Here is an 8,730-nt window from a genome sequence, read left to right on the forward strand (position 1 = left end):
AATGTGATAACCATTGATTGTGAACTGTATCCATAATTGATGCATTTCTTTGAACTCATGTATGATCCCTGGACCCACCTTTAATGTACCCAGTTCAAGCTGCAGAAGGGTGGTAATGAGAAGGCAATGAATGCCGTGCCTAGGGTTTAAGTGTGAACATCTGTTTGATCTGCTTCCCTATTCATTTTCTCATAGCTTCTATTTTCATTAGAGAGGGAGGGGAATGAGCCCGATAGGCTACGTGTACCCAGCTCCAGAATTTGTCATCTGCATGGACTGGCATGAGCACAGGTGTTCTGGATTTTCTGAGTTGACTAGAGTTTCAGAAAACCAGGATTGAAAACACAAAGGATGTTAATCATAGCAATAGTTATTTCTGCAAAGAATCCATATTGACCTAAATGCCAACAAAAGGGAAGTGCTAAATAAACGAGAGAACACCCAAATCTGTGGGCTCATATGCAGTCATTAAAACTCAAGCTTTGAACACTGTTTAAAAATACAGTAAAAATTTTATAATAAAATAAAAGTTTACAATAAAATTTGTATAATAGAAGATATAAAATGGTATCTACAGTATGTCTTAGCTCTATAAAATAAATAATTATATTTCTAATATAAATACAAACAAGAATTTCATCAAAATGTTAAAGATGGTTATCTTGGAACAATGGGATTGCTGTGACATATTTTTCTTCCTTTTCTTTCCTGTTAGTACTTGCCTGTGATTTTTTGTTTTTGGTTTTTTTAAATAATGACATTGTTCTATCTTTATAACAACCACTATGTCTTCATTGAAAAACCAAAACAGATACCCACACTGGATGTCTGAGAGATAAAAATGGGTAAAACAGATCCTAAAATGCTAAACTAAAGCTATCTGTTTTATACCACTTGTTCCTGAGGGCTGTAGAGCAAGACAGTCCTGGGTTCAACTCCTAGCTCCACTACTTCCTATCCAGGTAAACCCGGGAAAGTTATTTCATTTCTCTTAGTTCCGTTTTTCATATGTAAATGAGGGCTGATACCTCCATCGTCCTCAGAGGGCTGATGTGACAGGGACAGCACCCAGAGCAGACCGTGCCACAAATAGCGAGTCCTTGATAAATGTTGTTGTGGCCCTTACTTCTCTGCCACAGCTCCACAAAGGCCTCACAACCGGGACAGGACACAGGAGTCTGTGATGATCTGAGAGATACCTGTAACCACCAGACAAAAAGCAGAATTTTGACTGTTAAGACAGAGCAACCTGAGTCCTCTGTGTGACATGGTCCATCCTTTTTCACAGAGGATAGCAAAACATTTGCCATCATCCAGTAGGATACAGGCCACTAGCCGACAGCTAGTCGGAATATTATTTGTCAGCGAAGGAGAAAGTACAGATACCATTTTGGTTTATAATAAGTGCATTTCTGAAAATCCACTGTGGCTTAAATTAGGGGGATATTTTAAATGCACTAAGTCAATTGAGAACTGAAAGAACACTATAGGACACCATTATAATATAGTTTATTGTAGTGCAAAATTGGAAAAAATCCAAATATACATCAACAGGTATGTAAGTGAGGGCAGAGCTGCCACCCAGTGGGCCTTGTCCATTGGTGAGCTGAGAATGTGTGCAAGGGTGTTGAGACTGGTTACTTCAGCTCACAGGACAGCTAGCAGGGGTCTAGGTTCATCCAAGTGAGCCAGAAAAGTATACTTTTCATATAAATTTTTGTGTGGGGCATGACACGAAAAGGTGGGAGCACAGGTTAGAGTTATTGGGTAGAAAGAACAGAAATCAGGTCTGGCCAACTTATCAGAGGCTCTCAGAGACTTAAAGATCAACAGGGGCCTGAAGTGCCTGCTTGAAAACCCAGGTGATTCTGAGGCCCCTGGGAACAAGAACCACAGCCAATAACCAATAGCAGGAATGGTTTAATCAGGACATGCTTGCCTGAATGAAGGATCTCCTTGGGTCAAAGTCCCAGCAGAAAGCATCTATCTGATTGGGTGAACTCTCTGTATCTAGGGCAGGGAGAGGAAAGCCTGGCCCTTTGACTTCTTAGTGAGAGGCAGACACAGGATTTAAGTCCCACCAAGACTAAATACAAGAGAACCAAGGTGCCAAGGAAGCTGGGTAGCCAAAAAGGTGACAAGTGTCCATGATAACAGATGACTGGTTAAAGCATGGTACAACCATAAGTGAGATTCTGCGACACTATTTTAAAAAGGATAAGGTAGAAATGTCTGGTTCCTCATCCTGCAACTTGGAAGACTAGAAGTTGCCACTCGATCCTAACAACAAGTAAAAAGCTGAAAAAACTGAAAAATCAACAACTCTTCTTAGATCCATTGAACAACAGAAGTCACAGGGCAAACAACTGCCCCAAAAGCTGGAGAGACAGACATGAGAATGTAGAGAATTGCAACTTACCAGAGCAGAACTATCTTAACAGAGCCTCACCTCCCTGGGGAAGGAGGGGAAATACCCAAATCCATCCCCTCTGCCAGTCGTGTCCCACCTGAGAGGAAATGAGAGAATGAGAAGCTCTGGTAACATTTACAATCCAGGACACAATCTCACCAAAAGCCTGAATGCTTCCCTCCCCTGCCCCAACCTTACCACTACATTAATACAGGCCTACTTAGCACAGTTCCTTTGAACCAGGACGTCATGTCCACCTCTACACAAAAAATTACTAGGCATACTAAAAGTCAAAAAGCCCAGTTTGAAGAGACTGGACAATCATCACAACCAGAGTCTGATAGGGCAGAAACTTGGAATTATCATTAACAGGAGTTTTCTTTAAATGTATGATTAATATGCCAAGGGCTTTACTGGGGAGAGTAGACAAATACGCAAGACCAGGAGATAATATAAGCAGAGTTATGGAAATTCTAAGAAAGAATGGAAAAGGCATGGTAGCAATAAACACTGTAACAGAAATGAAGAATGACCTTGAAGGCTCATTAATAGACTAGACACAGCTAAGGAATTTGATATGACTTAATATGACAACAGAACTTGATATGACAACAGAAACTCCCAAAACTGAAAAGCAAGAGAGAAAGCACTGAGGGAAAAGACCCCAAGACACAATATCCAAGAGCTGTGGGACAACAAGAAAAGATATGGCAGGTGTGTAGTAGGAATACCAGGTGGAAAAGAAAGAGAGAAAGGAGAAGAAGTAATATTTGAAGCAATAATGACTGAGAATTTCCCCCAAATTAACGTCAGACACCAAACCACAGATTTAGGAAGCTTAGAGAACCGAGAAGGATATATGACTGAACACAAACAAAAACAAACTGATAAACTACTTTTAAAAGCTACACCTACACATACCATATTCAAAAGATAAAGGAAAAATCTTGAAAGAAGTCAGAGGAAAAAAATACCTTACCTAAAGAGAAGCAAAGATAAGAGTTATATCCAACTTCTCCCCGGAAGCCACGGGGGAGTTGAGTGAAATATTTTAAATGTTAAGAGAAAAAAATTCACCAACCTAGAATTCTGTACCCTAAAAAATGATCCTTGAAAAGTGAGGTAGAAATAAAGACTTTCTCAGACAGACAAAAATTGAGAGAATTTGTTGCAAGTAGACGTGCTTGCAAAAAATGTTAAAAGTTCTTCAGACAAAAGGAAAATAACATAGGTCAGAAACTTGGGTCTACAGAAAGAAAGGACAAGCATTGAAGAATAAATCAGTAAAGGTACAATAAGTCTTCTATTTTTCGTATTCCTAATTGATCAACAGATAAGTTGATCAAAATAATAGCAGCGACAATGTATTTGATTATGTAAGCTTACATATATGTAATGTATATAAATGTGCTTATGTATGTTTGTAAGTAAGATGAATGACACAAATGATATAAGGGACAATGGAGGAATTCACATTATTGTATTACAAGGTACTTACACTACTTGTGAAGTGGTATAATATTATTTGAAAGTGGACTTGGATTAGTTGTACATGTGTATTGCAGTCTCTAGGGCAAGCACTAAAAAAACTTTTTTTTTTTCAGAATAAGGAACTTTGGCTTTTTATTCCTTTTAAGACTTTCTGTAGTTGACTACTTTTTTCTTGCTTTGCCATTCACTTTGGATTTGTATCACCTCAGATCCTCAGAGATAAAACAAGGACAAAGAGTCCTCATTTAGAAAACATCTCCTAGTTTTACATTTAAAAGTCAATAAAAAGAAAAACCTTCTTAACCCCCCCAACTCTTCACCCCATTCTGAATAATCTAGTTTAATACAAGCCTATAAATTTTTTTCCTCAAAGAAAAAATTCTTGTAACTTTACAAGAACTATTGTTTAAAAAATTTACCTAGGGAAATTAAAGTTCCAGTCATTTTACCCCTACAACAGATGGTACTCAAGTTTTTGAGTATCAGTGGTGCTTCCTCAGCTCATCACCCTTTCGTGGTTCTGTTAGCTTGCTGGCTAAGAGTCTTCTTAATCACTCTTCTCTTCTCCTTGATAATGTCTATACTCTGGCTTCAGCTCCCATGTGTTTTTGTGGGTCCCTTTTACATTCTGAACACCAATTTCTTCAAGATTTCCTTTAGGTACCCGACAGGCTGTTTTGTGATGTCCACTAAGTCCTTAAGATTATAATATTGATGTTTCTCAAATGCCGAAAATAGCATGTCTAAAACGTGTTGTTTATCAGCTCGAGCTCGTTTTCCATCTTCTTTCTTTTTCCTTTCATATTCAATATTGTACTGACGATTAGCAACAGGTTTATAATTGGTTATCACAACTTTGTCCAGTTGTTGTGATACCCTTACAGGTTTGGAAGATTCTTCTAGTTGCAATCTCTTTAATCTCATGTAGTTTTCACTGGCAGCAGGTCGGCATTCAGCTCTTTGTACCGCTGTTCCTTCCAATGAAAGTTTATCTGATGAGCTCTCAGTAAAGACTGTTAATGTCTGTCCTCCAACATTTTGTAAGACAAACAGATGTTCTCTAGGAGTGCTGACTGAAGCTGGTTTTCCACCAATATCGTGAATATTTGCAAGATCCTCATTCAAAGTAAATGACACCTCAATCCTTCCTTGATTCTTGCCAATCCGCAGTTTCCCAACTTCACCTCTTCCAGGGGCTTTAGCCCGTCTGCTGTGACAAATATTTAGGAACCTTGACCAGCCACACTCCGGTGTTGTGTTTGGCGCCGGTCAGGTGGAGTTCCCCACGCTCCGCCGCGGGTCTGTTGCCGGTGGAGGCTAGCGGGCGGGAAGAGCGGCCGGGAGCTGGGGGCCTGCGGGGCAAAGGGTCGGAGAACAGCGTGTGCCGCCGCCAGAGGAGGACTATGAAGAAATCGCGTCTACCTAACAAGATATAGGGAATCCCCCTAAAAAAAAAACTTTTTTATAAAGGTATAATTAATATGCTAAGAAGAGAGAGAAATGGAATCATAAAATGCTCAATAAAACCCACGAAAGACAAAAAAAAGTGTGGAAAACAAAAATAAGAGCAAAGGAAAGGGGCAAAAAATAGAAAACAGTAACAACATGGTAGATAGTAGTCCAACGTTATAAATAATCACTGAAAAGGTCAGTGGTTTAAATGCACCAATTAAAAGACAGACATTGTTAATGCAGATGAAAAAGCAAAACCCGAGTGTATATTTTCTATAAGAAACATACTTTAAACATAAAGATACACATATCCTATGTTAGGTCTCGGTCTTTTAGTGAGCCTGTGCCTCTAGACAGTGAACATCACGAGTGTTTCTCCGCGCCCCCCCCCCCCCCCCCCCCCCACTGCTTAGGTGCGTCAGGATGGCCAGAGTGGGCCAGATTAAGGCACTTCCCTTCTTTAGGATTAGGGCATATCCCTTAGGCTCTGATAATACCCCAGCAGATTAGGTTAACCAGTTTCTCCTGAGGGCAGGTATGGTTAAGAAGAATAAGATACTCTGGCATTATTTCAAAATCATTCCTTTTACCTTTCCTCTGCAGGAAGGATGAGGGGACTTTTTTTTTCCACCCGGTACTTTCTATGAGAATTTGGTCAGGCTCTTGGAGGTAAAACGCACAGTATTGCGGAGGCCTCCTCATGACTGGGTACCCCTGGAGTATTTTAAGTCCGGTGCTTCCGACAGTTGGCAATTACAACTCGGGTTTTCTGGTTCCCGCTGAGGTTCCCACTCGCTGGTGAATCTCTGCTCTGGTGAGCTGTATTTGCTCGTCTGACTCTCCAGTTATCGGGGTTTGCCTGGGGTCCTCCTCTCTCTTATGTATCCAAGAGGAGTTGTTGATATTTTAGCCTATTCGGCTTTTTACTTATTGTTAGGTTGGACTGGCAACTTCCAACCTCCTTATATGTGGAACCAGAAACCAGAAGTCTCCCCAGCTTTATTCCTAATTGTCAAAACTTGGAAGCAACCAAGGTGTCCTTGAGTAGGTGAATGGATAAATAAACTATGGTACATCCGGACAATGGAATATTATTCTGTGCTAAAAAGAAATGAGCTGTCAAGCCATGAAAAGACATGAGGAACCTTAAATGCATATTACTAAGTGAGAGAAGACAATCTTGAAAAGGCTATACACTGTGTGATTCCAACTATATGACATTCTGGAGAAGCAAAACTATAGAGACGGTAAAAAGATCAGTGGTTGCCAGGAGCTGGAGGAATGAGTAGGCAGAGCACAGAGGATTTTTTAGAGCAGTGAATCTATCCTGCATGATATAGAGTGGTGGAGACATGTCATTAGACATTTGTCCAAACCCACAGAAGGTACAACACCAAGAGTGAACCCTAATGTAATATGCAGACTATAGGTGATAATGATGTGCCAATGTAGGTTCTCCGATTATGACAATGACCCACTGTGCTTCACAATGTCTCTGGTGAGGGAGATTGAACATGTATGGGGACAGGGGCTGTAGGGGAACTCTCTGTACTTTCTGCTTGATTTTGCTGGGAAACAAAAACTCCTCTGAAAAATAAAATTTAGTAATAAAAAAAATATCTAGAAGGTCATAACTAAATGGTTAACAGTGGTTCTCTCTAAGGAGCAGAATTCAATGGTGGGGAAGCAGAGCAGTTGTTGGATGGTGGATTTCCACTTTCTATTTTAATTACCTCCTCATTATTTGAATGACTTTTTTTTTTTTTAAAGAGCATGCATTGCTTTTATAATGAAAATTCTCATTTTAGAAAAATCCAAAGGATGAAAAACAAATGGATGAAGAAATAAAGGAGACTTTCCATGCAGGCCTCTTTGGGGTCTCCATTGTTTTTGTTTTTATATTCTCTTGTCAGGAAGAAATAAGGTCTTGCAGGTAGTAAAAGTTAAGTGACATGATCTATGTAAATCAATTCCCCCAGTGCCTTGAATGAGCCACTTTTAATTCCTTCTTGCCCATTTCCAGTTTTTTCCCAGGCTCCATCTTCACCTTCCCTCCAATTCCTCCCCTTTGCTGAGCAGAAGCCTGAGTAAGTTTCAAAAACCCTCTTGCCCTCTTTTCAATATCTTGTCTGCCCTCCATTCTGCCACCATCACCCTCACCCCACCCCATCCCCACTGTACATTTTATGCGAAGAATGTATTCCTGGAGACCTCCTATAATTCAAAACTTCCATAATTCAATCCTGGTTTCCCCACAGGACTGAATATAAAGTGTATGCGGGGCCGGGGGGGAAGGGGGGCGGAATGCAATCTTGGAGTGCATAAATCTGCAAACGTTGTAATGTATATTCGCTTTAAGATGGCTTTTTATTTTCCCTGTATTTTCTCTAATATTTTGAAGTGCTCTCTCTTAAATTAACACCACAGAGCATCATGGTGGTTGTTTGGCCTTCTCAATGGAGATTTAGCACATCTAAGTTCTGTTCCAAAGTCCCCGACTTGCCGAGTGTTTTACAGCTCTACCGCTTAATGAACTCTTGGGTGACCTTGTTATGGGATTATAGGTAGGATATAGAGAAGATTTTAAATTATAATGGCAGCAAATGTTCAAATAAGAGAGGAGAAACCATCAGGTCTCTCCTAGGGGTTCCCACGCAGGTAAACAGCTGTGGTTCACCAGGCATTTACAAAGGATGGCGGTGGCTAAGGTGGGGCTGCTGTGTGGCCACAGAGCAAACCCCGTTCCCGACTACTCCGCCCACCTGCAAGGATACTGTGTGATTCTGGAGGATGGTTTTTAATGGGGGGTGGGGAGGATTTAAGTTACCTTCAATTTGGAACGTAAAGTGAGACTGTTAATATTTTATACAGCACTAGTTCCATTTTACATAACTTCAATAAAATGCCCCACATGGGGAGAAAATGTCTTGTTTCTTAGCTTAGCATTCAAGACTCTTCTGGCTTCTACCTACATCTCCAGCTTTATCTCCTTGCCACTCCCATCCCCAGCCATGCTGACCCTCATTTTCACGCACCTCACTACATTTGCATTAATTTCAAATGGTTCCGTTTAGAAATGAAGATAATACAAATAAGCAAAAATAAAATAAAATCACCCATAATTTCATCTCACAGAGGTAATCATCATTGATATTTGGATGTGTTTCTTTGTGGTTTGGTGCTATCTACATGTACACAGAAATGAAAGAAATGTGTGTATGTGTACTGTGTGCATAATTTTTTTTGGCCGAAACAGGATGATTTGGTAAATATTGTTCTGGAGCATATTTCTCTCATCTTATAATGTAATTAACTATTCGTCATTATTTTGTTTAAAACTTGATAGGCTTCCACGATGTAAGTAAATGTTCCATAAT

At 40.0% G+C, this 8,730-nt stretch overlaps 1 pseudogene; it reads right to left on the reverse strand.

Annotated features, from left to right (window-relative positions):
- Nucleotides 1-4,448: 4,448 nt before the first annotated feature.
- Nucleotides 4,449-8,366, reverse strand: LOC114225584 (general transcription factor IIF subunit 2 pseudogene; annotated as a pseudogene).
- Between the last annotated feature and the right edge of the window lie 364 nt (nt 8,367-8,730).

The sequence above is a fragment of the Eumetopias jubatus genome, unplaced genomic scaffold, assembly GCF_037043125.1.
Source record: "Eumetopias jubatus isolate StellerSeaLion01/CBP00866 unplaced genomic scaffold, mEumJub1_p1.0 scaffold_2, whole genome shotgun sequence".
Lineage (NCBI taxonomy): Eukaryota > Metazoa > Chordata > Mammalia > Carnivora > Otariidae > Eumetopias > Eumetopias jubatus.